Source organism: Varroa jacobsoni, unplaced genomic scaffold (assembly GCF_002532875.2).
Source record: "Varroa jacobsoni isolate VJ856 unplaced genomic scaffold, vjacob_1.0 scaffold_953, whole genome shotgun sequence".
In the NCBI taxonomy this organism is placed as follows: Eukaryota; Metazoa; Arthropoda; class Arachnida; order Mesostigmata; family Varroidae; genus Varroa; species Varroa jacobsoni.
The window spans coordinates 169,977-185,364 of record NW_019213855.1 but is presented as its reverse complement, the minus strand read 5'-3'; the positions used below and the strand labels follow the sequence as shown (position 1 = coordinate 185,364).

The following is a 15,388-nucleotide window of genomic DNA, read 5'->3' as shown; positions in this document are numbered from 1 at the left end:
GTTCGACAGGACTTGGACTCATCGGCAGGGCCACTTTGTTTTATGATTTCATTAAATCGTCAGTTTGTATAAGCGCAGACGATTGTGTGGGGACTTTTTGCCAAGATTAAAGTGTATTCGGCCTTGTTCTTGTACTGCGGTAAACACTGCCGCTATAATTAGCTTCACTTTGCCGTGCTACGTCTGCTAAAGGATACAGCAGGACACCGCCGTTGGACGGATAAGCTAATTCTCCACTCTGATCCACCTAAATCGTGGCGTAAATTGTCGGCAGTCTGCCGTTAGTGATATGCTTCGAACTGCTTCCTGTTAACAACAAAGTTTAACTGTGTTAACCAGTTACAAGTCACAGTCGATCGAGCTAATAATAACGGCACAGCACCCGGTAAGCATCGATGTTCTGATCGTCATCATCCGCCATTGACTACCCCTAAACGATCGAACAACCTTACAACGGTACCTGTAGTAATCATACCTACGCGTGTGTTTATTTTTGTGAAAATGTTGACGACTTTTGTGTAATGTTGCTTTCTCCAATTGGCATTACAAGCCAATTGATGTCGTTACATCAATACAAGGTAAGTGTTACAGCAGCCATTGTGCACGTGTTAGGGATTTTCGTTCTCAAATAGAAGCACGTAATTCGCCGGTTGTTTAATAATAAACTTTTAAATTGGGCAATTATCAATTTCCCTCGCGAGAAGTGGGGTGACGTCGCGTTCCCTGTCATGTTTTTTCGTAGTGCCTGATCTGGGTTGGAACAGCCTATGGTAAGCATCGCGCACAGCCATTCGAAATGTTGGCGAGCAAAAGGGCTGTGGCAAGGATTTGTCTATAGAATAAAGGGCAAATTTTCGTTCTACATAGAAGAAATCTATGGTTGAGACCATTCGCAGAAAGTAGGATCGTAAAGTAACTAGACTTTCTGTTTGAGGCCATTTCGTTAAGTTACAAGCAAAGCGTTACTATTCATCTCTCAGCTAACATGTGCCGGCCAAAGTGTGTTTTCGTATGTGACTAATTTTTCCACCGGTTAAAATTATATCTAACTTTATACGTTAATACATCACCAACATTTTTTTTGTTTTCCATGTTGCAAAAAGGGACTTATTATTGTAATAATTTAAAGCCTAGAAGTATCTGTATGTGCCGTAATAGTACAACCAGTACAAATAATATGTAGTGATCGACTGTAAAAATCATATAGGCTGCTATATTATTACCAAATGGTCACGTGCTAATAGCGATAATTATAGTAGGACGAATTGGCTTTATAATAGACAACAGAAAATTCCATCTTTCGCCAGTTTTTTTGCGGCTTTGATAAACAGTCATCGAAGAACTTCCGGTTCCTGGTTTCGTCTCGGAGCAGCGCCCGATGATTAAGTCTGGTTTATTCGAATATTCATTTCCCAGACGTTTTGCTATGTTGAATACCTAAGCGGTGTTTTGTCGTTCTATTTAAGTATCACGCTCTCATGAGTCGACCTGTTTAGCCACTTCTTTGGCCACGTTTGGCAAGTGTATAGTGCGAGTCCTATGCGGCCACAGCACGTACAGAGCTGGAAGGACCACAGACGTACATCCGAAATTGCCACATTTGACAATACTTGGAAATTGCATAATGTTGGGGAAAATTTTTAGTTTGCGACGCTCGGGAAATGAGCAAGTATTGGCCAACACGTAAACAAAATACACCCGAAATGATCTTAATACATTGAGTAGCTTGCAAGTTACATAGCACATTTTCGCCCATTAGCAGTGGAAAAACAGTTGCGTTTATAAATCGAAAGTAGCAAAGTTATCTTTAGATATCTAATCTTTCGCTGTTAAAAAGGCGAAAGTGGCATCTACAATTCGTAATAATTTGCCACGCAACTTCATTCCATAGTTCTCATAGTATACCATAAGGATTTTCGCAGTCGCTCTTCCCGCGCAGCCGACGCAATTAGCTAGGGTGGCACCTGGGAAAGTCGTACGCGGAAAGAGTTGGGCGAGGTCATCACACGACATACAGATAGCAGGGATGCTGGGAACTTGGCGTAGATTCGTATGAAAAGCGACTCAGCCACAAGATGGATTGGAATTGGATCACCTTCCTATCCGCGAACCCTATCCCAATCTGTTCTTGGCGGAGAACTTCCGTCAAAGCGAGGTTAAAACCCAAGTTAAACCAAGGCCGAGGTTGCGGCGAGCATCGCTGTCTCGGCGGCAGGCCGCGCTGTTAGGAAAGAAACTGCGAGTGGGGGCTGCGCTTACGCAAAAAAGCGATCAGGCGGGCCCGAGGGCGAAATCCGTATGGTTCTCCGTATAGAGAAAAAGTTCATTTACTTGATGTGGCAGAATCTTACAGCTGAGGATTTTAAAAGTGACCGACGTTGATCTATATACATACGTTCATACTCATCGATCGAGTTTTGCTGATGAATGCTGATTTTCATAGTACGTCCGTCAAGATGAGAAACGGAGCCAAATCCGACCCACATGGTGACATAGCTTATCAATAGGCTACTGGGTAACCGGTCAAGTCAGCGTATCGATTCAAGCGTTCAAAGGGGTGAAACTCAGAGGCAGCATTAGAGCTAGTTCAGACGTTCAAATACCATTTAGACTTCAGTTTGTTTCTAAAGGCATTAAAATAAAATTGTACCAAATCGCGAGGGGTCTAATAAACTATTCATTTGGTAAAACTGGGAACCCATTTGCCTCGTTCCCGTCATTGAAGTATTGAAGTAACAGCTTATTCGTACTTTTGTGCTTAGTGTTGGTTAAATGTCATGGAAATAGCATAGACTAGACTAGACCAACAAGCTATAGATGGGTTTTAATAGCTCTGCAAACGCAGGTATTACTCCAGTTCGAACATAATATCAAACCATATCTTTATTCGGTTATTACGCGTATTAACACTTAAATTAAATTTTTAATAATAATTATTAATTGGTTAAACATTTAAATAAAAAAATAGATAAAATTAAGACAGAATAAATAAAAAACAAAAAAAAGGTTAAAATCCCTGATGAAGTTCACTTCCCATTTATTTACCAGCTTACGACTGATTACAAGAACTCATTATTATTATATTATGTTATATATTTTTTATATAGAATATTATAAGGTTTTTTAAATCTTAAGAGGTGAAATGACACGAGCCACAATTTAGAGCTTTCGTTGTTATTAACGTTTGCTGATCCGGCTGTCTTTCGTGGCCTGCTGGACATACGTTTTCAAACTAATAGTCTCATACTTCATAAAACTTAATAACCCTGCAACTCGTGTCAAATTCGTCCTCAGCGGGTTATATTTTGTCATCATTTTCCTTCTATTACCGTAACTAGCCTACGATGGCTCGTGACATTTAATTATCATCAAAGCACAGGAAGCGAAAGGTCACGATTGATGTTGAGCGCCGCAGGTACAGTATGGTTTCGGGCGCCGTCGATACAAGGCAACGAGGCAGCTTATCCAAAAGGCCTTCTGTTATCCCAGAATTTACTGCTCTTGGCAGGTATTGAGTTTTCATATAAGATAAACTTGACGAAACCGTCACGTAAACAGGTTGTTTACGCCGTATGCTGTTAAAACTCTAGTCCATCGAGAAGCGTTTGTTTGTTCCATATAGAGGTCATTGTAAAGCGAAAGAGAGACCAGAAAGTCTATGTGGGTAAGAGATTTCTTCTATTCATGGCAGGGTAGCCGATGAAGCTTGTTGGGCAATGGCTAGAAGCCACCAAAGCTAAACGAAAGAGGCCGTAACCAGTGTAAATCGCGGACGGCGATATCTCCATCTGAATATAACTAAAGGTACCAGTAGAATATTGACGTTGAATAACCATCACTATCGTCCTCTTGTCCAGTGGATGTAGTAGCTTTAATGATGGTTGACTAGGAGAATTTCGAAAAAGAAATCAGCTGCTTCAAATTCCCTGTACGGAGCTTCGGCAACGAGGCCAAAAAATTACCAACGAAGGACTTCACGAAGGACGAAAGCTTTCGCCGCGGAGAGGGTGGACAAGGAAGGGTGCCGTTAGGCTCTTACTAATGGCTACTACTGTCGAAAGACTTGAAGAAAAAGGAAGCAAGCGAGGGGTCTTGATTTAATCCCATTGGTTAATTGTATTGAGTAAAATGGAGACGGACGGACGGACGAACCAACTTCTGGACAAGCGAATGGTAGAAGCAAAAAAATAGGAGAACGAAGAAAACTTTGAAGAACTTTTAAGCCCCCGCTTCAGCCGCTGCCGCCGTCGCTGCTAGTGGTGCTGATCGGCCTCTCCAGCGACACTCTTTGCTCTTCTTTATATTTGAACGTTCTGTCTGGCTGTTTAGCAACTTTCACCTCAACCAAAATTCTGTGCTTTCGAAGTATTGACTTGCGTAGCTAAAAGGGTACTAACATGAAACAAATAAGGGAATGTTAGGTGCTCAATTACTCGTCGTTGTTATTAGATGCATAAAACAAAACTAGTTCGAGAACTACCACATCCTTCTGTTTTGTCATTTGTTATTTCATAATAAAAATGGCTGATGTTTAGATGCGGGTAAAACACTCTGTACTAACGAATGAATATGAATTCGGTGAAATAGTTTTTTTTGTTATCTGTAATTTTGGTGTCGTCTGAAAGACATAATTGTTAATACTAATTAATAATAATAATAATGTAATTATAATTAATAATAAAACTTTAGAATCTTTTCTACACGGGATGCACGAATAATTTTCTTTGGAAGCCGCGATGTTATTTAACTGCCCTGAATCTTGCATACTATTCCTATTCGAGAGGACGATCGGAACGGTAGTCGCCTATACGAAAGATTAGTAATCGGCAAGGATTTTTTTTTAACAGGCGTTATTTCTTGATTGTTCGGTTAATGCGGCCAAAGTTACACACTTTATTACATAACGGGGATGGGCCATATGCGCTTTTCTTCAGGATATCCGTACCCGGGATCCTTTCACTGCTTTCGGCGTCAGCAGTCATCAGCTGGTCTAGTACGAAGCCATCAATGATCTCTTCCTTCCCTAGCCGCCAGAAGAAATAAAGTGTACAGGAACAGTTGGAAGAACTTGATCTGAGAAGAACGACGAACTAGTCATAGACAGCTCTGTCTCAATTTTCACTGTTATTTTTTATCTAGGCCTAGCAGGTCCGCCCTGTTTGTGAATTAACACATTTCTCTGACATATTAATGCGGTTGGCGATCGATTGAAGAATTGCTATCAATGTATGTTTCTCGGGAAGTAATTTTCCGAACGACTCTTTGTGCCTAAAGACACATGCTTTGTCCTAAAGCAGATGAAGACACTGGAAGTGATTATAATTACATCGCTGGGATTTTATTGCTTATTGACGCTGACCAAATGGTGTTTCGAGTTAAACTAGAACATTTATAGAGAGCAACAATTTTGCTTCTGGAAGAGATTTACAACTTCATGCTTTATTTGTTACTATAGGTCTAACGAAAAAAAAAAAACCAATAGTCTTTAACTGATTTCTACTACGCTATATGTCCAATTTTCCAATTATATTAGTGTGCTTACTTATTTTTAAATTATACTTGCCAAAAATGACATAGCGCTATCAGACATTTCCGATCAGCGAATTTAATCATCACTTGAATCGGAGAGCAAAGCCGTTCGAAAGAATGTTTAAGTATCGTTCATCTTGTCACTCTCACCATTGTTACTTCAGGCTCATTATTTTCGTACGAGTTGATGGGGCGGCCATGCTACTGCGCCCCACTGTCATCTGTGCGTAAGCTGCCTGGTAGTAGCAGAGCGTTAAAGCGTAGGGGGCATACAATATTGAGCCGTTGGCCGTACCAGGTGCTTTTAGGTGGACGGAAGATCTGTGGACTCTTGGTGGATGGTTCCACCTCCACTCTAAAGAAGTTAAGTTGTATCTGGAAGCGATGTACTGTGGTGGGGATCTCATGCTAATGACCCAAACGAAAGCCAGCTGGGTATCGATTATGACTTCTTCATAGCCTAGCTAACCACACCTTTTTCCTAACAGGAGGGAGAGTGAGATATGAGAAGTCCAAGCTTGAGAGCTTGCAAACCCTCCAACCTTCAAACGAATCGAAAACGATGCGACGTTGCCTCTGGGCGAATATATCCAGCAAACTCACTACTTGCTAAAACTACAGACACCTAGGACTACCCCTCACCCCCTCCTATTCTTACCGCACGGCCACGTACCCGGTTCGTGCCGACAGCCGTCTAGTTAGCCAATTACACACCATTGAACTTATTAAATTTAAAGGAAAAAAAAAAGACTCCTGTGAAAACTTTACACTCCAGCAGACGAAATCGAAATAGCCGGTATATTAGTAGTAGAGTATCACTCAGATCAAAATTTCATCAGTTATGATTGTGTTATGACGGCGATAATACCTAGACGATCAACATGTGTATCAACCAGGACAAGTCAGCGTCAAATCGCGGCGATCGACCAGTCATTCTGGCTTCGAAACCGTCTGCGTTTCATAAACAATTTAAAGTTTCAAGAGAATTTTCTGCGAGGGTTATAATTACAATAAAAACAAACATGTACTGGTGATGTGGACGGTTACAATAGTAGTAACAGCAGAATGGCCGGGGTTGATTTTGGTGTTAACTGAAGCTTAGAAGAGAGAGAGAATGGCGACATGTTAGGTTACCATGGTATTACTGTTATTGATAAAGCATCGGTGAGGACGAGGGTCACCATTAACAACCCTCTGAGCACTCGTTCTTTTACCTGAGCTTCGGTCCGGACAATCACGATGCGATGAGACTAATATTTCGACAGGGAGTAGCTTATTGTTCCATGTCGTCTGTGGCAATAATCAACATATGTCCTAAGCACTGTTGTAGACTTGGTCTACCACCTGTTCCTCCATAGGGTACATAGATGAAATTGCAGTCTGCTCTGTTCCAAACACCAGCGTTGATTTGTAAATTCAAAATAACTTCGAAGCGAACTAGCCTGTTTAACTTCACTGCGCGAATGCGCTCATGTCGTCTATTGTTTAGGTCGAGTGATAGGTGATAACAATTAATTGTCCCTAAATTCATGATCGATATATGTGAACGAGCGATATAATTATCAGTTTTACCCATTTAGAAAGTAAAGTATATATTCTCGTCCTATTTGGGCGAAACCTTTACCAACGTATTGAGCTCGGTAGAAGTTCATGTGGGGCAAATTTTTTGTGGCATTGATAACTGCCGATGCTTATGTTATGTCCTTCATGGACATATCAGGAGCAAACACAATATCCGAACATTATGCTAAACTTTTTTACGGCAAAATTTGCTTTGTTCGTCAACGTAACAACTGTTACCATTAGGAACATTTAGGGTATTACGAACATTTAGGGTATTAGGAACATTTAGGGTTTGACTGGGGGGTCTAGGAACAACGAAGGTAAGTGGTAGCACCTGTGATCATATTCTATCTTTCAAGATTTCAAGACTTTGCTATTATTTGCATGGCTTATGTGACATCTACATTAGTGGTATCGATAAGAGCGAATGGTTAGCATTACGCGGTACAGGCACCGTTATAACCCTCGTTAGCGTGCCGGCCGTTGGTGGAGATATTGGAGCTGGACGCACCTTCCACCGAGATATAGTCGGGTCGTAAATAAGTAAGCGGTGACGCCGCCGCCGTCGCCGTCGCACCGTTGGCTGGGCATATATGCGCGGTATGGCACTTGGAGGGCACACTTTCTTCTTTCTCAGCATTTGGCACCTCCTTACTGCACACAGCCATACATATACACACACACCGGAACATACGCGTTGGCGTAGAGAATGATAGCGAATGGAGCAGACGCAAGCGCTTATTCCTGCTGCTGCTTCTGCTTCTGCAGCAATGCCGGTGCTCTTTATCGATATCTAAATCGACATCATCTAAACCCCTTTCTTCCTTCTATATTTCGCTTCTTTGCTTCGGTTCTGTCCGCTGAGAGAAGACAACTCTTTGTACTACAGTTCAGTCACCGTCTTGTTATTACAATATACGTCAGTTTGGTAACTCTGAAAGTAATCGTTTCGATTACTTTCAGAGTTACTTATGATTCTGGTGTCCTTTTCTATTTTTCGGCCCCATTTATCGCCTTTTGTATATAAATAACTGAACATTTGTTCAGAAATCAATTATTCGACGAAGACTAGACAGCAATGCAATTTATTCTTGCTTTTCCTCACTCTTTGCTCGGGCTTTCGTCTTTCTTGTAGGTTTCGATTAGTAAAAATTGAAACATGTAAAAGTAATAAAACGACGAGATAACAATCATGTATTGCTCCATGTGATTGAACTACATGTTCAAGGGCCAAGAGGTGTGAGATTGTTGCCAGATCACCCCCTTCGAGAGTCACAAAAAAAAGCTGCCATTTAACATATTATCTACGCAGGGGATAAATTTCTGTGGTCGGTTGTTGTCCTAAGAAAATGATCGATTATAGAATATTGGTTACGGTAGTGGCATTCAGGTGAACAGCAAAATTAAATTTGTAGCAGGTTTCGTTGACTTACTTTCTTAGTTTTTGAGTACGACGAGCCCAGGTTCAATTATTCTTCTCATCTGAGCAGTTAGGCCCTACTCACTGGCCTGTTATTCCCTGGCGTCGGTTTAGCAGGGGGTCGGTCACCTGCACTCTATCGACTAGCTTCATTTTGACAACTAGGCTCTCTCGGTCGAGGTTGGTGCAAGGTTTGCTGTCGTAGGACACGAAAATGCACGAGTGAGCGGCAACCGGGAATGCTATTTTGAATCGTCATTTCGTGGCTACAAATAGAATCTCTACACTGGCAGGTTGGGCCTGCGCGTGGTGCTCTATAGAGTAGTTTCCAACGCTGCGCTTACATCAGAGAGACATCGCCTGTTGAATGGCCTTGCTGGAGGAGCCATTATTTGCAGGTTACTTATATATTCCCCTCTGACCGTTGAATAAGCGCTATTCTGGTTATGATTTTGTTGAACTTAAAATACTCTAGATACATACCTGACACAGTCTATATGAATAAATAAAGTTATGATATCTCGGTGTTTTGTTGTCAACACACTGCGCAATTACTGCCATATTACTACATCAGCGTGCAGATGTTCTATTAGACGTTTGATCACGTAACCAAGGAGTACATAGTTCGATAGAAATTCGAGTTCGTTAGTGTCCCACGTGCCGGCAAGCCAAAATTACTATTTAGACTAAAATGTGAATGCTAAAGATGTATAGCCTCCAATGGATGAGGAACGGAATCCGTTTCCGTACGATGGTAAGAGTCGGATTTGAAAGTCGAGATGGAATCCTTACTTTACCCGTTTGCCAACCAATACACCTTTCAACTAAATGTAGCTACGCTGTTAAAAGCAGAACAACATGTTGCAAACTCAGCCTGACGGCACCTTCATTCTATCTTTTTCAGTGCCTACCTATATCAACATCAATAACAACGACCATTTCTACTGGCGTCGAAGGGTCTGCTCCTATCCCTTTCATATGGGTGCGTCTCTTAAGTTACTTGCGTTGCGCTGTTCTCTATTGAATACTGATGGGGGTCTATACGGGGGGCGAAGCGTGTACACACCTATTCTACCTGGTGCGCTTTGCTGTTCCTGCCGCCCCCGCCCTCGCCCTCGCCCTCGCCGTTGTTGCTATTATTGTCGTCGGCGTCTTTGCATTTGAATAGAACTGTCAGGTGGGCTTCAATAAAAGACAAGTGCTCTCGACAGCGAGCTATATCGAAATCATGACTCTTATTAGAAATTTATACATAGGAAAAATACCTGATCTGTGTGCACTCATTGTGGAACGCGCACGAATTTGTGTGTTCGGAGGTGTCTACACAGGCGCGAATGGTAGGGAGAAATCAGTAGTTCCGCAGGAAATTGAGGTACGACGTGTGATTGATGTTTATATTAGAAAAGTGGGCATTGTATTCGATGTAGGCACATGTGAGTGCCTGTGTTCCGCTGTCAGATGTTTTAGCGGAATTTAATAATTGCTTGTAACGCACTTTACTAGTATTGTGAGTTTTGCTAGTTCCATGTAACGTCGTAATCTTTATGCGCAAGATAAAAGCAACTGCTTTATTGATAACATTCGGCGATGCGTAAACGCGTCTCCGTTAACCCAGCCCATTCAGACCAGCTATTGTCTACGTACATAGTTTTCCCTGTCTGACCCGCCCCCCGCCCCCGTTCATGCGCTGACGTCGTGTATTACAATGAAGGAAAACAGTTATTTTGATATATTCATAGAGTCAAGTGCCGCTGACAACATTGAGCCTCGTTTTTGAGCTGTGGTATGCTTCGTCTCGATGCTAGCAAGAAGCTAAGATGCATCGATTTGCGCTCTTTTTCGATATAGCTAGAAAAAGAAGGGGAAGAGGACGGAAGCGAAAGAAAGGGAGAGGAGAACGCGCGGAGCGGTCGCCGTTTTGCGCTGGAAAGGCCGCAGTGTCCCTCGTATATGACTCCTGATCAGGTTTGCGGCGCGCTCAGCCCGGAGATTTCATCTCTTATAGGATCTTATAGGAAGGCGGCGAATGAGCTAGGGCTGGTACAAACAGTACAGTAATACGATCAAAAGGGGCCGACCTCGTCTAATAAATTGATGTTTCGACGTCGCTTCCGCTTTCCCATCAATTCAGTCTTTCGCCACTCCCGTCTTCGGAAAAAGCTACGTGCTGGCTTTTGCTAATAACTTCGTTGCTTTTGAAAAAGGACTGAATAGGGCCCCCTGCTCAACAGATGAGCACAACGTTGGTGTTGAGAGTAAAGGGACGTCAACTTGGCCGTAATAAAAATCTGATTCATCCAGTAAATGTTTTTCGGGAATATCGGATAACATGTCAGGTAATTTACCCGCTAGCAAATTTTGGAGAAAAAACGAAACTGCCACGCCTTTTGCTAAACGCAACAAATGTACGCATTGCTTTCAATGAAACAAAATGGATCGATGGACGAAAACATGCGTCATAAATAACAAAAAAAAAATAATTTGAATTACCACAGGTTCCGTTGGTAAACAAGATACGGTTTACTCTCCTTTTTATCAAAGGGATATTGACGTTTTCCATAGTGAGCAAGATTACTTTGTGAACGAGCGAGCCAGCCTCTAGGACTCGGCCCCTTGCAAATCTATTATGGCGTGTTTGGTTTACACAGCTTTGTTGAATCACGCACATTGGAAAGACCACTTGACGCTAAAATCGAATCTTTGAAGGTCCTTACCCTGGACAACGAGAACAACGCTTTTATTTGACTTGTGTCAGGAATAATTCAAAAGGACCCAACGCTCTACAATAGATTACCTTTCCAGCTTAACTGAAACATGTATACTTTTGAACAGTTAGATATTTCCGCTAATACATAGTGTCTTACCTTTGTATTTTAAATTTCTGTGCAGCTATTTCAAAATGGCGGTTATTACAGAGACCGCATTGCAAACACAGAATGAACCTTTGGCCTATATGCATAGATACACCGCCGTTCATTCTCGAAACAAAAGACAGGCCTAGTTCAAGTAAACAAATAGCATGACGGAACGGTGAGATGTGAAATTTGTTGTGGAGAACGAGGCGTAGCGGGAGGGAAAATAATGCAGGACTAACTTATGCTAATATTTTGGCGTGAAATCGCGTAAAAAAAAATGTATGGAATTTTAAATTAGACGAACTTGGTAAATCGCACCTTGCGGGCAATAAAGGCGCGTGGAAGGAAATATCGAAAACATAATTTTTGTTGCCATTTAAAATTTCCGCAGATATCCGTTCATTTGCCTCGAAATCTGCGGTCTCATGGGTCGCCCGAGGTAATATGATGTTAACACTTCTTCGGCGCGAACATTAGGATGTAGGCCTAATAGTTGGACCTTACCTAAGTATAGCTAGGCCAATCGATACCGGACCGACGGACCCAGCAGTATATGCCCCGACCCTTTCTTTCTCAGTTCACTCCACAAGCTATACACCGCATGAAGTCGTCTGCTTCGTACCACAGCCACAGTGCCTTTCAGCCAGCCGTTGTATTAATAGAGCTCGCCACACTTAGTACTCATACGAACACGCACACGGATGTAAACGCCAGACACGCGCGTGAGTTACCCACCTAGTTTCCCACCGAACTGCCTCTTTTGGCCTAATCAGAAGCAGCGTGCTGAACACAAGTCATTTCTTGTCATGCCTGCACAGTAAGCGTCGTAAACCGTGCCTCCAAATAATAGCTGATGACGATACTGCGACCGATATGACCATGGGCTGCCTGACCTAGAATCGGCGCTTGAAATTTATCGAGGTACAACATCAGAGCGCTTGCTGTAGCTTACGCTACGTATATATATCCTCTAGTGGGTGACAAAAACCCACGGGTCGGTTATTTAATTGATATTTGTCAGTCGTGGCAGTTTGAATTGACTGTCTGCTCATGGGTTTGGTCGTTCTTAATCTTCAAGTATTACTACTTACTCTACTAAAAAAAAACGGAAACGCAATTATGGCCAATTTCTTAGAGTCACGCTCAATTCTAAATAATAGATTTCGCAAAAAATACTATACGAAAATTTTAATATATTTTACAGTACGCGCTTCGTAGCAGCTGCGTTGAGTCCTTGAGCTTAAGTGAAATTTTTTGTGCATTGTGAGGAAGGCTTCTTTTGTGTGAGTAGGCTCATTTCTGAAGCAAACAGAGAAATACGTTCGGATCGGCTGTTGCAACAGTTATTCTTTGTCATCGTCCGATAAAAGTCTCAGAAGTTGCCTGCTTGTAATTTGCTTTTCGCATTGATTAGATGGGCTTCGTGTTGGGCTCAAGCTGTCAGGGTGCAGTGGCCGTAATTAGTTGCAATTAAGGACGGTTATTAGGTGGGGTCTGGCAGCACGATCGCAACCCGACAGATCTGGCTGATTTAGATAAAAGTGTCACGTCGGCTAACAAATCGTCACCGTTCATATGTGTCGTCCCTATATCCAATAGATTAACTGTTATCATGCATATTTTTTACTATCTATGTTTTCCGAATATTTCTTTGATAATAATTTTAGATTTCTTTTTAGCCAAACATCACGGTCGGCAACAGTGGTCATGTACCACTTTTGTCGCCCGATTAATCTTTAATTATGTATCTAGTAGCCGATCAAGGACTGGTTCAATAATTTGATGTTAGTACGTATATGCTTTGTTTCGCCCACGGGTTGCTCAGCCTATGAGTTTCATACAACGGTGAAATATAAGGGTAATTACCCACATTTTCCGTCTACATACGCGGCCACGCGTAGACCACGCATAGAGAATGGTTCTATGCTATACTTCCGGCGATGGTTCTGCTCTATTGGCATCGCTTCAACGTTTATCAAAATTGCGCAAATTCAAAGAACTGACTAGAAGTCCCGTAAGGCTGTATTTTATTATATGTTTCGCGTTTATTATATGTTATTATTACGGTTATATTATAGGCTACAGGCTATAGCTCACAAAGGAACTTGTTTCGTAGTCTAGTAACACACAATCGCAACTGTATGTTTGTCTCGTAAGTACCGGAATAGAGCTTGTCAGCCTATAACTTTCTAACGTCTTTTTGCGTAGTAGGTTGGCATCAGTGAGTGCATCGTATGAGTTTATGCGAGTTCCATCGTGACGCTTCATGTCTGTTGCGAAGTAGACGCGTATACATATATAAGGACAGTGATCTGATAGGCACTTGTTTTGACAGTACTATGATGGTAGGCGAAGCATACAAATCACCGCGGTAGTCATTATCGTGGTCGCACTACCGCAAGATGTTGGACCAATTCAATATGGACCAATCAGCTAACACAATTTACCGCGGACAGACACTTAGTTTGCTTGGCAGTCTCGAATTTTCGCCTGATGTCAAATGGGACATCTTGCATAACATATATAGTTGTCTCCCTCAAAGATGGTAGAACAGAGATGCTGATTTGGATCATATTCTATCAGTAATAGAAGATGGCCTAATCTTATCTTTACCTTTTTTCGTTAACATCGAAGGTCGTCTATACTAGACACTAGCAAAATGCTGTTTTATCTGCATGAATGATTCATTTATACGGCGGATTTATATAGCATTAGCAGTAGAGATATAGCGGATAAGACGGTCACTGATTTATTGAAATAATGTTAATTCTCACGACAGTTGCTAGTTTATAGTATATATATATATATATATATATATATATATATATAAAAATAGCAACTGTCATGAGAATTAACATATATATATATATATATATATATATATATATATAGTAATTATGAGTGCGCCACGATCTTTACTTGCGAACTACCTCATGCCAGCGGTAGCCGTTACCGATCCGACATCGATTCGTTGCTAACTACCGCGCTGAGTACGAAATAATTCAATGGATTTCGATCGGAATCCATCGAGCGGAATGATCGCACAAGGCTAGGTTGCCGGAGAGGCTAGAAAATGTCAAAAAAAAAGTAAAACTTACATTATCTTACAATTTCGTAAGCAGTCAATATCCTTATGTTCAAATTCACAGATACCGTAACCATTGCAAATGCATGCATCTCTCTCAGAACTTTGGTAGAGACTGTAGTTTTGTGCCCTAAGTCTTCGTTGTCATCCTGCTCAAGTTATGCCTTAGCACCCGCGCAGCCACGACTGATATCGAAAACTGTCGATTTCGCTTTAACTTAATTAGGTTCAGGGTGAACACCATGAACAGTTGTGCTTTTTTTTTTTTATCAAGTTCAGCCTAGAGCTTCCGCCCAGCCCTGAAAGCATTGCTTACCGTATCGCTAACAGCTGATTCAATATGTAATTGTTATTTTAAACTTAATTAGTGACGCCTCTATTTCGTCGCACGTCGCGCGGGTAAAAACAGGAAAGCTTTATAATGGTATTTACAGCATCGTTTTACTGCGTTTGAACAAACTTACGTGTTCGAGGGTCGCTTTCGAGACGGCTGTATGTACTTAGGCGAAAAATAAGTATAGACTATAGCGCCGATTATAATCTTAGAAAGAAAACTACATAAAACACTATGATCATAAATACAAGTGTGCAGTGCGGCACTCTTTAGCGATTCTACAATGTGTGTTTCATTACTTCACGAGCCTATTTGTTGTCTGACTAGGTAGGTCTGTCCTAGGTATTTGTTGTCTGACTGAATAACGAAGAGTTTTCTTTATTGGCGTTATGGTTGCGAAATCCGATAAGTAATACTGCAGAGATTCACGGCAGAGATTCTGTGCTGAGCACCCTTAGCTCGTATGAAGATATAGTGAAACTACAGTGATTTAATCTGCCCTTCGGTCCTTGCGGTATGCTTGCTTCCTTTTTTCCTTGTGCGAACGCTGTTCGAGCCGGACGAGGCATTCCGTTACGGCCTCTTACGCAGCTAGATATTCA

The 15,388-nt window shown here is 41.7% G+C and overlaps 1 protein-coding gene and 1 long non-coding RNA gene across 2 annotated transcripts in view; both read left to right on the top strand.

The window, feature by feature from the left end:
- LOC111265309 (putative polypeptide N-acetylgalactosaminyltransferase 9) overlaps nt 1-15,388 on the top strand; it is a 73,687-nt gene that overhangs the window by 46,365 nt on the left and 11,934 nt on the right. The gene's annotated exons all lie outside the window — the stretch shown is intronic.
- On the top strand, nt 287-9,737 carry LOC147752833 (uncharacterized). The gene is made up of 2 exons (XR_015313006.1): nt 287-385; nt 9,417-9,737. It is a non-coding gene; the product is annotated as an uncharacterized LOC147752833 (long non-coding RNA).